This window comes from Mus musculus, chromosome 12 (genome assembly GCF_000001635.26).
Source record: "Mus musculus strain C57BL/6J chromosome 12, GRCm38.p6 C57BL/6J".
Lineage (NCBI taxonomy): Eukaryota > Metazoa > Chordata > Mammalia > Rodentia > Muridae > Mus > Mus musculus.
In genome coordinates this window covers 37073671-37090880 of record NC_000078.6, presented here as the reverse complement: position 1 = coordinate 37090880, position 17210 = coordinate 37073671, and positions in this window count along the sequence as shown.

Below are 17210 nucleotides of genomic sequence, written 5' to 3'. Positions count from 1 at the left end.
AGAAAGAGATGCAATGTGGATCACTAATGCAGGATAAAGTGTAGCTGCCGTAGGGATGATCAAATAAACTGAATTACTTCTGCTTGTAATTTTTTTTTCGAAGAGAGATACAATATTTGAGAAATTTAAACTGAATGAGTGGCTGAGACTCATTCTGAATTGCTATCACTTAGGAAATGTGCTGGCTCAATAGTGTTCAAGATATAATTGGTTAAAAAATTGTAAAAGGCAGAAATTATGTAAAAAAGAATACTTTTACTAGTCAGATACAGTGACATAAACTGAGTCATCTCCATAATAGATAGGTAGGTAGATAGATGGATGGATAGATAGATAGATAGATAGATAGATAGATAGATAGATAGAAGATAGATAGATAGATAGATAGATAGATAGACAGACAGACAGACAGATAGATAGATAGATTTGTATGTATTGTATGAAGGAACAGAGAGAAGAGTAAACACATTGAAGCATCATATTACATTACTCTCTATATTAGGATGCTATTGTGGAGCTTTGAATAATCATCACTTTGGTATTAAAGAACTGGAGGAATTTATTTCATTTTATTATGTATATTTCTATTTTTGTTCTCAAAATTTTATGGGTGCTTGAGTCTGAAGTACAATATTCTCCCCACATATCTGAAATGAAAAATATAATAAATAAATAAAATCAAGGATAAAAATGTTAGTAAATTTAATAATACATAACAGTATGATAAAACGCCAGCACAAAGCATGTGGCCAATAAGAGCTTAGAAATAATAATTGACTAAAATTACTGTCTCATTTGATTTTTCATAAAGTGTTTAGCTAGCAGATTTTAAGCATGTATCCTAGAAAGTATTCTATGGCTCCCAGATTTACAGAAGGCCTTTCACACAAATTTCTAGTTTGACAAGTTAATGACAATTCATATTGTCATATAGTTAACAAGAAAAACATCCAATTAATACAAATACATAGATGCTCCTAGAAACTCTATAGTAAAGTGTGTGTAAACCGAGGGATTTAGCATAACTCTTCCTCCCACCCCAGAGAACAGCCTCAGAATTGTTACTTGTCCAAAGATTGTGTAAAAATAAAGAAGGGAAGGAATAAATTATGCAACCAAGCCTATATATGGCTTTAAGAAAGATTCAGGACTGTCCTCATATTTACATACTGATGAGGTAAGAACTGAGTGAATGTTGAGGGAAAGGTGTAAGCGTAAGTTTAAGAACCTGTGTGTCAGATGTCTAAAAGGATAGAGCTTCTCTGCTATTGTTGAGATGCTTCATGGAAAAGTCAGCAGAGTTGCAGTGTAGACTCTGGACCCTGATGTGGATGATCCATATGAAGAGGGAACATGTGGACGGAGCTGAATGTCAATTATAAATCATCACAGAGCAAGTTTAAGAGAACAAGGGTTTATTTATTCCGTCCAAAGTGGACAGTCTGGAAGCTTGGAAAAGATTACTTTCCCTCTTAAGACTTAGGAGGGCATTGTGGGGGAGGGGAGGGACTTTGGAGCGCATTTGGGGGAGGGGAGGGGCTCTGGTCTTCTGGGGGCTGCTGTCTCTCCTGCTCTTTGCTTTCCTGTCCTGCTGCCCCGTCAGCATTTGGCATTGTTCATGGTGTCTTTCATTGGTAACAGAAGATCATTCACCCTGAATTTACACTCCACTGCTGTATGATCTCACCTGCAATCACCATATTTACAAAAAAAAAAAAAAAAAAAAAAAAAAAAAAATCACGGTCAATCCTTTAGGAAGTCCCACCATATAATAAATAAAATATTTCATAAAAAAAAGAGGGAATGGAAGCAGAGGCAGGCGGATTTCTGAGTTCGAGGTCAGCCTGGTATACAAAGTGAGTTCCAGGGCTATACAGAGAAACCCTGTCTCAAAAACCACCCCCCCCCACAAAAAAGAGGGAATGGACAGACTGGCACCTCTCATCCATGTATTAGCTCTGTAGTAATTTGTAAGCATGCTTTAATAATTGAAGTATTACATAAAATAAATGAATGGGCAATATATATCATTCAGTTTATATACCACAGGTAAGCAAAACACGGCCTTCCACATTAGGATTGAAAAGAAAGTGACTTTAGATTTAGACATATTTTGTAGTCAGGTGATACAAATGGTTTTATACAGATTACATGAACCACCAGACATGTTTATTTGAACTAGTAGAACATTTCTACGTAGACCATGGAAACAAAGTTGATCTCAAACTTCATAGGGATAATTATATCTGGAAGACTTTCCATTAAAAGAAAATAAATATTCAGTCTCAGAAAAAGAGTTGTAGCCCATCCTAACTCCATACATCTCCATAGGCTTTCATGGCAGCTCTGGGTCTTTTTTATTAGGTGAGACTATGTCTACCCTCTTTAGATGACACAGCTTCTATCTCTAATTTCACTCTCTGAACATTTTTATTTTCTAAATTTCAAAAGACTTAGCAAAGCACCTATGTTTCCCAAGAAACATTAAGTACACATTTCTTTAAACATCTGCATAAAGTACTAGTGCTCCTAAAAAAAAATACCTTTGTATCAAGAAATATGTTACTGCCAATTTCCCAACAAAATTTTAATCAGTGGTTGGTCCGAATTCCCATAGCTCTTAGATGCAACAATTTTCCAATGATCCAATACTTTGAATTGCAATTTACGACTTCCTGGCATGAAATATCATTGATTTTGTAATTTCTTTTTAAAAGTTATTTTTATGTTAATTAGTGATGATTAAATTATTAATTCACTTTAATTTATTTTTCTCCCATCCATTACAATCCTCACCACAGCTTGCTCTTACTCTACTCCTCCCAGTCCTCCCCCTACCTCCTTTTTCTTACAGATTCATACCACCTCTGTTTCCCATCAGAAAAGAGCAGCCTCCCTGGGATATCAGCCTAATACTGCCTAAACATTACAATAACCAAGCACATACCTGGTATCAATATATCCATGCAACATTTCTGAACAAGGCAACCCAATAGGGGAAAAGGGTCCCAAGGCCTGGCAAAGGAGTCAGACACAGCCCTCACTCCCATGGTTTTTTAGTTCTGAGCCTAGTCTTTTACTCTGGGCCATCTCTCCAATGTAATTTTCTATTTTCCATTAAGAACAACTTACAATGCTTACAATCAATAATGTGAAATTAAATATTTTTGTCAGGTTGTTTTAGTCTGCATGACCTATCTCCACAAAGTCCACCTAGGGTGGATAAATTTAGGAAATCCAGGAGAAAATGACCCAAGGGTAAGTTAAAATGCTTAGATATGAAACCCTAGTAAGTGCCATTAGAATGGCCCCGTGAATTTGAGGAGTTATTTCATGTTATAGTGCCTCGGTGTCTTCAAGTGTAAAGTAGACATAATCTGTGAGGTGGTACCAGTGTGAGAACATCCTGAGGTGGATCAGGTCTGTCAAGTGGAATAATGAGCAATTTGGAGAGGGTTAATGCTCAGTGTGTTAGCCACCGTTCTGTATCACCCTTGAACTGAGGTCTCAAATGAGCACGATTTGCAAACACTTAACAAATCATTCTAGTTTTTAGTTTGACTCATGTTATGATTAAACATGATGAATTGAATGAGCATGCTCTATATGTAACTTTCATGAATTTTAATACTGCCTTATTAATAGTTCCTAAAGATATGGAAATAACATCATTAAGTATATATATTTTAAATTGGCCTATAGGCATCTTCCCACAGATAAATCAAATTTAGTTGGAAATTTCCAGTTGAACTTCCAACTTATAATGATATGTTAGATGTCCAATCTTGTACTGAATTTCAAATGTATCATTCAGAAATGTTAATGGATATTTAAATAAAACTGATGTAAACCACTAATTCCACTATGCATATGCTGCTAAAATAAACCAATATATAATTGTATGGGGTATGGATGGTGAAAAGTATAGAATGTGAAGATCTGGAAAGTAATATTTGAGAGGGAAAAGCAATATTTCAATCATTCATTCATTGGTGAATGAACACACTACTTAATGACAGTAAGTAAAATATTAATTGGAAAGATAATTGGTACATAAGTAAAACTCACAAAATAAATTTTGGTGGTATAAATTATAACAACCTGACATTATATAACATCTGTGTCTAGAATAGTTTGAAAATATGGGTATGTTTATACATGATAGCTTTTAGTTCATGAATTAAATTTAGATTCCTAAAAAATAAGCAGTGTTCCCCTATTCTTTCTTGGACATAAGTGAATTTTCTAAGAAACCATTTATTCTATAATCTTCCATTTTCTTCATTTATAAAATATAATGACTTCTCAAGATATGCCAAAGCTATCTCCTGAACATTCATTGGCCCATATTTAGTGGGTATGAGGTAATGTTTCAATACAGGTAGACATAAAGTAATGATCAAATTAAGGTAATTACATTTTCACAAATGTCAACACTTTTCATCTCTTCATGAAAAGAACAGCCTCAATCTCCTCCCTCTGGTGCTGTACACACTGTTATAACACACTGCTGTTCCTTTGCTGTATGTGAGATAAATAGAATTCTTCCTGCACACCTGCAACATGCAACCCAGTCAAAAACTTCTCGAGTCAACAATGAATGGGAGAAGTGTATGTGTGCTTATGTATATGTATTTAAAATTAGTTTTAACGGTAAACCTGATACAAACCTAGAATTGTTGTACAGAATAGAACCACAGCTGAAGAACCGCTCAAGTATTTGAGGCATTGTATCAAACATTAATTGATGTAGGAAGGCTCAACCCCCTGTGATCACCATCCCTCTTAGGTGTAAGTGAACTGTACAAAAAAGATAGCTGAGCCTCCCAGAAAGAACAAGGCGGGAAGATCCTACACCATTGTTTGTACTTCAAGCTTCTGCAGTGATTGCCTGCCTTAGCTTAAATTATTCATAAGCATAAACTGTTGGACAAATAAACACTCAAGTTGCTTTTGGTCATCATGTTTATAGAAGTAGCAGATGAGAAACTATACCCCCTTCCACACACACACACTTGAATGTGAAATAGAATACTATTCTGTAATAAAAGTAGTGAAGTTCTATCATTTACAACAGTGTAAAACAACCTTGAGAATACCTTAACTTTAGTGAAATAAGCTAAGGCAGCCACAGAACAACAAATTAATAATTTCATTGATGTGTGGAAACAGCAAAAGGTTCATGTCAGAAGTTGAGCTAAAAACATCCATTATAAAAGGAGAGTCAAGGAGGAAGTTAAAAAATAAAATTCTATGATGATATAAAAGGAAATAATACAAAGGGAAGTTTTATTCATCTGAAGGAGAAAGAGAATGTGGGGGAGGGATAAATAAGGAGGTTTGAAAAAGCCACATGGAAATCAACTATTTTATAATTTATATATAATAATGTATATACATCACATAGACAGAGGATAGATATATAGGTAGATAGATGATAGATCAATAGATAGATAGATAGATAGATAGATAGATAGATAGATAGATAGATACACAGATACACAGATGCATAGATGTAAGATTATATATTATACTATATGTTATAATATAATATATAATTTCAAATAATAATATATATAATTTCAAAGAGTTTAATTGGGGTTACCATACACCTGTGATAATACTTTTCCCAAAAGGTGTAGATTATCAAATAAAAAGTCCTTTTCCAGGTATAGAAGACCTCCCCTTGAATTTGTCAGAAGTTTTGCAAAGATCCCAAATCAATACAGCCTGATATCATTGTTCATGGTTGACCACAAAACAGCTTACTTTGTTTATAAGACAAACAAAAAAATCAAGTTCATACTGACAAAAAGGCTTCCCCACTGCTGGCTAGCATCCATAGGTCCAGAGAACACTGTGCAGGTTGCTGTGAAAGACAATCAGTAATCTATCCAACTGTGAATCCCGTGAGGTCCAGTGCTGACCTGCACTGCAAGACCGACTCATGCATACAATAATGACATGAATACTAAGGGATGGCCATTGTAAATAAAGGATGTAGAGGAAAAATGGATTGATGTGGAAGAGTTGGTGGGGGTGACTAGGAGGAACTAAGAAGTAAATATAATCAGAATGCAGTGTTCCAAAACTGTTCTCATTATATTACAAATCTTGTGGGAATAGTCTGCATGGAGAGAGTGATTAGACTACTATCCCTTTCCTCCTGAGACTGTTTCTACACATATTCACGCTGTATATCTGATTGAACCTACAAATGCATTTGTTCTCCTCTAGTAATCTTTGTGTTCCCGAAGATAAGATTTTCTGCTTGGGTTGGCCAAGTGCCTAAGAGTAACTGATGCTAACTCGGCGCTCAAAAATTAATTGATGAAAAGAAATGGGTGAGTCCCAACCTATATTTTAATAAAACAGTTGTTTGTTCAAGTGTTGTATGTACTGCTATGTCCAAAAGCAAAAAAAAAAAAAAAAAAAAGTAATGCTGGGTCTTAGCAGAATCAGTGTTCCGTCTGGTGCTCAGAAATTAGCCATTAATATCAAAAGTCTACTCTATAATCACTAATGCTAGATTCAGTGCTACCAGTCATTTTAAAGTAATAATTGATTACTTTAGGAAATTAGATGCAGATTATTTTAATGGATACTGTTTTACATGTTGATGTTTATAAGTATGTAAAATATAACGGTAAAATAGTTCCCTCCTGTTTTCCTCTGTTCAAATAGTTAATATTTTCCCACTTTTACCTGGAGTACCAACAAAATCCAACCAGTTACACATTGGATTTAATACTCAAGGAAGGGCAGGTGTTCACTAAGGAAAGAAAATTAAAAGCAGCCTAAGTGCTGAAACTCCCTTTGAACCACAAGTTTAAGTTTTAATGGTTTTACAGCCTTCTCAAGCTGTCAATGGAAAAACGCGGCTTGACATTGAACATATACCAAGTCAGTAGCATAACTATTTTATAATGTCTGATTGGCCATAGAAAAAATAGTTTAAAATTCAATCCATGTGATGGAGACACCACTTAGAAAAAGACCATTCATACTGAACTGCTACAAGAAAATCAACTGCAATAGTTCACAGTTCTTCCAGCAGCACAGGGACTTTTAAAGACTTAAAGTGGAATAGTTCCTAGAATATTGCATGTTGAGGATTATTAATATAAATTTTACTATCATAAAATTCACCATTAGGAGAAGAAAAAACATAACATTATTTTTCAAACCTTTATGAGTTGTATTTTTTTTAATGTGTTAAAGGAAGATTTTTCAGATTTATTTATAGGAACTCTTTGGGAATATCCATTCATAATTCAACTAGCTCATTTATTCATTAATTTAACATCAATGTGTTATATTGTGTCTCCTGGTGAATAGAAGTTGCCCATTCATCTATCCAACAGGCATTTATCGTAGCAACAGATTTTGAATTTTCTTTAAAAGCACAGGACTAGAGATACATATGGTTATAGAACTTCACGTTACTGAAAATAGAATTGGTGTGCCTTTCCACATACAGCTATCACATCAATGCATCTCTCAACCCGCATCTGAGAATTTTCAGTGGAAAGGGATTAACTCAGAGTTCCACAACTAGCAAAAATGCAGAGAATCAGAGACTTCAGAATTTACACGCTAAAGGAAATATATAAGCTGCACCCCAATGTCCAAGCTAAGGGACCATCGCAGAAGAGATTCTGAAAAAACATTAATGGCTAGAGTTGGTAGATGACAGCGAAAAACCACTATCCCCTGGACAAAGCAGGGCCAGTTGAAAGTAGGAATTTACAGTGGTTGCAATAGCATGGACAAGAGTGTGCAAGCCTAAGCCAAACCAGATCTCAGCATGGAGACACAATTGTTAGGTAATGGAGAGAAAGACTCTTAGGTCCTAACCCCTGGTAAGGTAACTGTGTTCTCAGGAAAGATTGCATATACATCTGTGAGAGGTAAGTATAAATTGGTCTTCAAGGGTTAGGGGAGGCCCTTGGTCCTGTGAAGGTTTGATGCTCCAGCATAGGGGAATGCTAGGGTGAGAGGCTGGAGGGGACTGAGTGGGTGGGGTTGCACCCTCATATAAGCAGGGGGGAGGGGATGGGATAGGAGGGCTGTGGAAGAGAAACCAGGAAGGGGGATAACATCTGAAATGTAAATAAATAAAATAACCAATAAAAAAATTTAAAAAAATAAAGTGAGAGAGTTGAAAAAAAAAACATGAAATTGGATGGGTAGAGAAGTGGGCTGGATCTAAAAGTTGTTGGAGCAGGGAAATAAAACCTAAACATTTTATACCTCCACAAAAGTCTCAAAACTAATAACTGAAAAGATAAAATATCCTCACTTCAAGTACACACCTGGGATCTGTAATTCTGAATCTCCCTAGAAGTATTAATTTATCACATTTCTTGTACTAAAGTCAGCACAGAATTTAGAAAGAGAGATACAGATAAAATTATGGGAATACAAGAGGTTATTTAAAAACATTAAAATTTAACTTTGTCCCATAAAACCATTTTCAAGTTAGTATGTTTGATTGTTGTTTGCATATGTGTGCATACACACATATACATGGTATTTTGTGCTGACATGTGTTACAATTTTTGTGCCAATTTGTTACAATTTTCTTGGAAGTATGTATACTTAAAAAAAAATCCTAAGGTTGGGCCTCCTTGCTGGGGCTGACATAGACCAATATTCCATGGCTCCCTTGCTCTCTCTCTTGTTCACTCCATTCCACTTCACTACAGCTGCTCTGACTTCCACTTTTCTATTTTTCTTACTTATTTATTCTTCTCTGTGCATTTTTAACTCATTTAATATTTTCATAAAATATCTACAGTACCTGATGACAGAAAAAAAAACCAGCCTTTTCAATCAATCAACAAGCAATAAAGAGAGCGAGAGATAATTCTATATATATATTTATTCAATTGATATAGTAGGAATTAAATTTTCTTTCCCAGCTTGTGATTTAGAAAGTCTCTTCCTCATTGGAAATGGTAACACAGGGGATTTCCAGCCCATCTCCTTTTTTTTTTTTTTTTTTTTTTTTGATAACATTCTATCACCTTCATGCAAGTATCTGGTAATTATTAAAATACCCCTACCACACTCACACATGAGTATGAGTATGTGTACACACACAGACACATACCCACATATGAGCATGAGTACATAAGCACACACAGGCACACACAAAAACATGCACACATACACAGACACACATGAGCATGAGTATACATGCACACACAGGTACAGACAGACAAACATACACACACACACACACACACACACACACACACACACACACACGAGCATGAGTACACATCCACACATGGTCACACTCAGAGAGACAAACACACATACACATACACACACATATACAAATGCAAACTCAACTTACATTACATTACATTACTTTACATTACATTACATTACTTTGTTTGCTTTGTTTGTTTGTAGCTTTAGTCATAATTTTTGCTTCATCTACCTTGGGCTGAACTGCCTCATTTGAATGTTCATGTAATCTCTGTGCTTTTCCCATTTCTCATTATATCTCCATTCTGACCAAGAGCAGGTTAGTGCCAGAAAGAGGAAGGCAGGAAAGTTATCCTTTGCATTCTTTTCATGCAATGAAACACAGGATAAACAGTATTGTGTGGGAACAAGTTGATCTGGCAGAATGTCATCATCCAATCAACTGCAGCTGTTGGAAGAACACCAAAAGGGGAATAGCGAGATGGCCCATTGAAAGAATGTGCTGCTGATGACCCCTCATTTTATCACCCTATATACAACTTCCCTGTTTCTTCCACACCCCTTGTCCAACATCTTGGTTGTCCAACAAAACCTAGAGTTCATATACATTACACACACACAGAATTTTTCTTGGTGCACACTACATAGGCTAAAGAGAAGTCAGCTTGTGAATATAATCATTGTGGTAGTGCTGATTTTACATATTTACTGAACTGATATTTATTAAGCATTAAAAATGACAAAAGAATAGTTTACATAGATTTAAGTTATGGATGGAATTAATATCATGATGTTGAAATTCCTATTTCACCTCAGAAGATGACAAAGAAAGATAAGTGATATGAGTCATCGCATTTGATTTAATGATCTTTTCAGCTAGATGTATATTAATATTAACTTCAATCATACATACAAAATATGCATGCTATAACAAAAATGTACAATATAAACATGATATTCTAATCAATTTTCATGATACCTTTTTAAAACTCATTACAAACCCCTTTCTCTCTGTACTTGTGTTATAAGCATCTGTGAGCACATTTAGGTTCAGAATTTGACTTTGGCATACTTTCCTCAGTTGCTTGCCTATCTTTGTGAGACTGAGTCTCTCAATAAACCTGGAACTCACTTGTATGAGCTGGTAAGTGAGCCCCATCAAGTGTCTTTCCCTGGGTGTTGTATGCCAGCCTGCGGCCTACTTGAACCAGGTATACCAGGGAGGCAGGCTGGGGCTGAAAGGGACTTAGATGGGGAGATATTAATGGAGACTAAGATATGTTTCAGTTCAAGGCCCACCAGTTTACTAAGAGAGTCTACTTATAAAAGGGGAAGGCCCATCCCCTGCCAGTCCATTCTTGGTGTCTGGAGCCAGCCTGTAGGCGATGTGCAGAATAGGATGTTCCTCAGGAATGTCTCAGGAGCTTCTCAGCGGGTAGCAGTGTCATGGAGAGAACAGTGGCAGGTGGCAGAACAAAAAGAGCCATCTAGGTCGGAAGGCTCCACCTTAGGTAATTTCCTTCTCAGTGGCAGCAAGGTCAAAGTCTGGATCAGCCTGCTTCAGGGCTGAGGGAGGCTACACCTGGGGTTCAGCATGGAGGTTACAGGATTACCATTCTGGCCCGGTTTTTACATAGAAACTCAAGTCCTTACGCTTGAAACACATACAATTTAACCTCTGAGTCATCCCCTCATCTGCTGAAAGGACATCTTAATTTGAATAAAGCAGGATTGGTTTGAAAAATATATACAAGAAAAAGTATTTTTAGACCAACCTCTGCTATAGAAAAGTGTTGAAATATTTTTTATTGCTAGTCATGATGTTGTAAGTAAATATTCACATCCATAATTACTAGTCTATGTAATTTAAATACATGATCCTACAATTAGGTTAACATAATATCTAAATTTTCAATGCACAGTTCACTTTAAACACAGACATTTTTGAGTTTGTGTTGAAGAGGAAATAATGGATTGCATCAAAATAATATTCAGAGAATCAAGAAAATACAACAGCTAATGAGAAAGAGTAAGCTGAATGTCTTCTTGACAAAGGCTAATCAATTGGTTTAATTTAAATTAAAAACATGTTTGAATGCATGTTTTCTTAGGTAGAAGTTTGGCTTAAAGATTTCTTCAAATTTCTTTTGAAACCTTAAAATTAAAATATCAGTGTGTGTGTCTTTAAAATATTGGAGTATGTGGGGGTATACTAGTGCATATGCATGTAATAAAATAACTTAGATTTCTGTTATTTCAAAACTCTAAGTTCCTTTTCTAAATGCATATGTCTTATGCAGATACAACAATATAGGCTGCATGTGTGGATCATTCTTTCATAACTTCCACACTTTGCTCGATTATTGCTATAGAAGAGAAAGGAGGGGCAGCGTGAGTAACCTACACTGTGGGCTTCACTTCAATCAGATGAAAATATTCTTTGTAGAAAAAGTAACAGAGGCTCAATGACCCCTGTCTCATCGTTCCCACAGGCAGATCATGAAGTTCATATATATATATATATAAACTTGCTATTCCCTATGAGAGTTGTAAGTGTGTCACTTTGGTCTCCGTGGTAAAAAGCAAAGGCCACTTCCCACCACACAACACTCCTCTCAGAACAGTAGAGGTTAAAGATGGCATGTACAACCAAGTCTCACATTCACATGATGCAAAGCAGTTAGAGCTGAAGGTAACAGTTCCGGATAAATGCAGTCTACATAACTATGAGAAAGAAAAAAAAAACTCTAGTAGTATATTAAACTTAAATTATATGCATATTTTTTATATTTTCTTTTCTACTGTCATTGTTGTATATAAAATAATAACTTTTAGGTCTATCATAGCTTTACCTTAAGTTAAAATCAAAATCTTTATCCAGTTTTTATTACATATGGGGCATTCTAATTATTCAGATTAGCAATGTGTTTTATAGACTCAGGATGCACACCGCCTTTACTGGACTATGTTGTGAGATTTAAAGATGATCCCTGGTTACTACCCTCAAGACTGTCATTCATTTGCTTTTTGCATGGAAAATTATCTTAAAATTACACATTTTGGATCGCTTTTCTGGAACGTTCAACTATACCCATCTATGAGAACATAAATATGTTAAACTGGTAAGTGTGATTTTAAGGTGTAATCCTCTGAGCTAAACATTTTGCTGAATATCATATTGTGCAATATATTCGAGTTCATATTATAAATTCTTGATATAAAGCAGTAGGGACTGCTCCTCTCGGGAATTATAATTAACGTTCACGTTTTGATGGTGGAGTAGATCACGTAACAAATTTCAAGAAGTATTTTATTATTGTTGTTGTTTTGGCTAATCAAGAAATGACCCTCAGCATGTAGAAGTGGAAACTCCCTGTTTTTCCAGCGGTCAGATGTTATGAATTTGTGTTAACTGTAAAAATGGCTGACGTTCCTACTCTCTCACTAAGGAAACAGAACTTGAAAGATATATTTCCTTGTTTTGTTCCTGCTCCTCTCCCCCTCTTACTTATCTACTTTTCTTACAGTGTTTTTTAGATTCTGTTTCCTACAAATCAGTAAATTATTTACTAATATTCCATATTGATGAAGAAGATAATTAAAATTTTTCTTTGTCCTTTTACTCTGCCTTTCTCTTCATTTTCTCTTCATTTCTCTCTTTCTCCTTCATTATTACTTCCTCCCTTCCTTTCTTTTTTTCCAGTTTTTTTTTTTTTTTTTTTTTTTTGCTTTTCTTTTCTTTTCCTTTTTCCTTTTGTACTGCAATGGGAAGCCACTGCTGAAGAATACAGTGAGGAAAGGAAAGGACTTAGTTACCTAAAGAACCACTGCCTTCCAGACCTGGATAGCTGATTGCAAGGACTCTGCATTAATAGGACACCAAAATGAAAATAATACATAAAGAAAGAAACTGGGCAATATGCCCAAGTGTTGGTGAAGTGACAGTGCACCATGAACATCAGAAACACAATATCTGCTCAGTGTTCAATTCCCAAGTGCTTCCAAACATTTCATTACTTTTCTGATAAATACCCAGAAAAGTAGTTCTAGGTATGCTTAACGGCAATCCTCAACAAACTGCAAAATATAGAAAGGTTTCCAAAGTTTTCAGAGAGAGGAGCCAGTTTCAGAGAACCCATGAACAGTATCCTGACAGCACCACCTACCAGTTGTAGCTCAAACTGCAATGGAAAATAATCTAAACCAAGCTTCTGTAAACACCCAAATGGTTTCTGAAGATACAAAATGTACAGTTATGCCCAGCATTCAAAACATTTTACTTGAATGATCATTTTCTGTTCTCACTGTGGTCTCATAATGAATGATTTATGAGTTTCCAGCAAGCATGTCACACAGCCCATGAAACCTATATACGGATCTCATGGAGCAACAAAGTAGAACCTTCTGAACTATTACATGACAGTTCAAGTTACAGCATGAGTTACATCCAGTTACATATATATTCTGCAGCAGAAAATAGGTGTCAATAGCTTATCTCTGACCCTCTATGGCTGAGTATTATGAAGTAAAGGCTATGATGAGTTGTTAAGTCACCTGTCTTTTAGGGGTAGCCTAAAGTCCAGTGATGTGTATGTTTATGGCTCATCCTAGAATTGATTTGGACATGGTATTCAAAAGCATGGAAATTTTTCTTTTAATTTTCTCATGTAACCAGAGAAAAACAAAATATATTTTTTATTGAGTATTTTCTTCATTTACATTTCAAATGTTATCCCCTTTCCGGATTCCCGCCTCCACCCCCCCCCCAACCCCCCACCAAGCTCCCTATCTGATCCTTCCTCTCCCTGCTTCTATGAGGGTATTCCCCCACCCACCCACCCACTCCTGCCTCCCTGCCCTTGCATTCCCCTACGCTGGGGCATCAAGGCTTCACAGGACAAAGGACCTCTCCTCCCACTGATGCCCGATATGGCCATCCTCTGCTACATAGGTGGCTGGAGCCATGGCTGGAGCCATTGCTCCACGTGTAGTCTTTGGTTGGTGGTTTAGTCCCTGGGAGCTCTGGGGGAACTGATTGGTTGTTATGGTTGTTCTTCCTATGGGGTTGCAATATTTTCTTCAGTCCCTTGACCAAAGTGTGGAAAAGAATATTTTGTGAACCAGTGTTTTGCCTATATGTATGTGTATGCACCGTGTGCATGCGTGGCACACACTGAGGTCAGTAGAAGCCATCAAAGGAGTTAGAAATGACTATGACCTACCATGTGAGTTCTGGAAACTGAACCTATGTCCTTTTCAAGAAGAACAAGTGATTGTCCTTCACCACTGGGCCATCCCTCCAGCTCCTCCGGGAAAAGAATTTTAATCTCAACTTTTTCTTGAAACAGTGCTTTAGTGAGAAGGTAGCAAAGTCACCCAAGCATAGGAGATATGAACTTTGTCAAAATTAACAGTTGACAGGCTCCATGTTAACTCACCCTCATCCCCCATATTTATGCTTTGAATCCTCAACACTTCTGACAGAAGCAGAAAAATTTTTAAACATTTTTGAATAAATGTCCTTTAGGGACCCAAAATGAGTCATTTCTACTATCCAGTTATAAAAGTGGAAGGAGTTGTGCACACTGGAGGACCTACAAGCTTGTGAGCTAACTGACAAGCATGTTTCCCACACAGAACACAGATGCTGCCCAGTGTTACTAGATGGCTGAGCATTTAGGTCTCTGCAAGGCTTCAAAAATAAAAAATAAAAACTGTTATTCAAAGTACAAACAGTTAAAAAAAGAGTTCTAAAAAAACGACCGACTGGGTTCTATATGCACATATATCCACTGCAAACTACAAATGAATTGATGGAAGATATATCTGTGAGACCATAAGGCTTCAGTTGTTCAACTTCCTCTTTAAGGGATTTATGGAGAATTTTATAAGATCACGAACAATGTTCCCTTTATTCTTCCTTTAGGAAAACACAATATTTTGTTTGTACATATCCAGACCTCAAGTAATACAAGGCCTTTCCTTTTTTGGAAAGGAAACTTTTTATATCCTTCACAAATACATTCAATCTGTTACACAAATGTCAGCAATTAAAAGTAGTAGTTTGACTGAAGATTGTCTGTATTCATCTCATCCAAAATATGACCGGACGTTAATTCAAACCAAGAGCATCATATTGTTTGAATGGTGTTATATTTTAGTTCTGAAGACTCATTAGTTAGACCTGGTAGTTCCAGATGATTGGCGCCTAAACTTGACCTGTGTAGTCGATACTACATACTTGTTTCCCTGAAAATCTCAGGTGTACATTAGAGAGCAGATAATTAAAAAGTCACAGAACTGTGTAGGAATCTACAAGTGTCTTAAACCATACTGTTATCCATCCCTTTTCTTATGTCCTAACATTAATATAATGTTTAATTTTTAGCTAAATAAAATAAAATAAATTGTAGCTGGTTGAAATCTTGTGTGTTTAATTCTTTGAAAGTAGAATTATATTTCACTATGAAAATAACATTGAATATATATTAAAAAACAATTGCATGTATATTTACCTCACTTTATAAGTTAACTTTTACTCTTAGTCTTTATAGTAGATTTCAAATTTTAGTTCCCGGAAGACCTCCATAGTTTCTCACCTAGACTCTTGCTGTGTTGTTAAGCACATTCCACATCCCCAGCGTTCCTCTCAGCATCCCTCAGTCCATCCTTTGTATGGCTGTTACTCTCAGTATCACACTAGTCATAAAAAGGAGTGCACACTCACCCACAACTGTGAATCCCTTTGAACAAATCTCCTTTCCACATCTCCATTTCAAACCTGAATTTGATTCTCACTGGATCAGTCACAGCTGTCACTCTTCTTCCTTTCTATTCCTATTCCATAATCTTTAATGTCCACTACATCCTCATCCATTTTAAGATATGTATTAAAATGGCATTCTTAGAGTAGAGTTTGGATGATGTAGTTGACAATTGTAATGACAAAAGTGTATAATCCTGGCACGGAAGGAAATATATAACAGTTATAATGATAAGTGCAACGACTATTGATGACTGAGAAAGCAAACACAGAACGTAAGATGTTGGTACAAAGATATGGTGAGGTAGTTAGTTAGGACGTTGGTTTAAAGAGCTTCATTGCTGAAAAAGTATTACAATTCTCCAAATCATAATTATCAGTGAGAATAAAACTTCAAGGATAGAAGATGTACTATAATGGCTGATTGGTTGGTTGGTTGATTGATCAAAAATACCATGTTGTAGATAAACTATTGTCAGTACACGTTTCAACTATATTGGGCTATCTACAGTCATCTTAACTGCACTTTATTGTTATTCTCTGTATGTGACCTAACACTACATAACTCATATCAGTATACATACAGACTCCTGCTTTCACCACCCTAAAGGATAAGAATGCTATCAGATACTATCTGTGACCTGTGGCTGAGATTTCCTCCACTTTTCTGTTACCTGCTTATCTGATATTTTCACAGAGGTGCTAGAATCATGCCCTGGACTATTAGTATAAAACTTCATGTGACTGTAACCACATCAGAACATAGTATGTTGTTTGAGTGAGAATGTCCCCTAATGGTCAATATACTTGAATTCTTGGTTCTCAGTTGGTAGAACTGCTTGGGAAGGAAATGGGAGAAAATGGATCTAAGTGCTCGGAACATGGTTTGCCTCTGGACAAACCCATCTTTTTGTACTTTTGGTGCTCTTTCTTTTGGTAGTATTATCAATGTCTCCTTTCTTCTGTTTTTTTTTTCAATAGTTGCTAGGGAGTTTTGGTGTTAGCAATATTAAATTGTGACTAAATTTTTGCTATATCCAATAATTCATTATGAGTAATATACTGGACTTCTTGTTCAAATCTTAGCAGGATGAGTTGTCTAGAAGAATGCTGCTGTTTGAATTGGGTGTTCTGCAATGGAGAGAGAAACTGAGAATTCTTCACATGAAGTAGTCTAGGTCCCTTTTTCGTGATTTTATTAGTTATGACTTCCTATAACTTCTTTCTT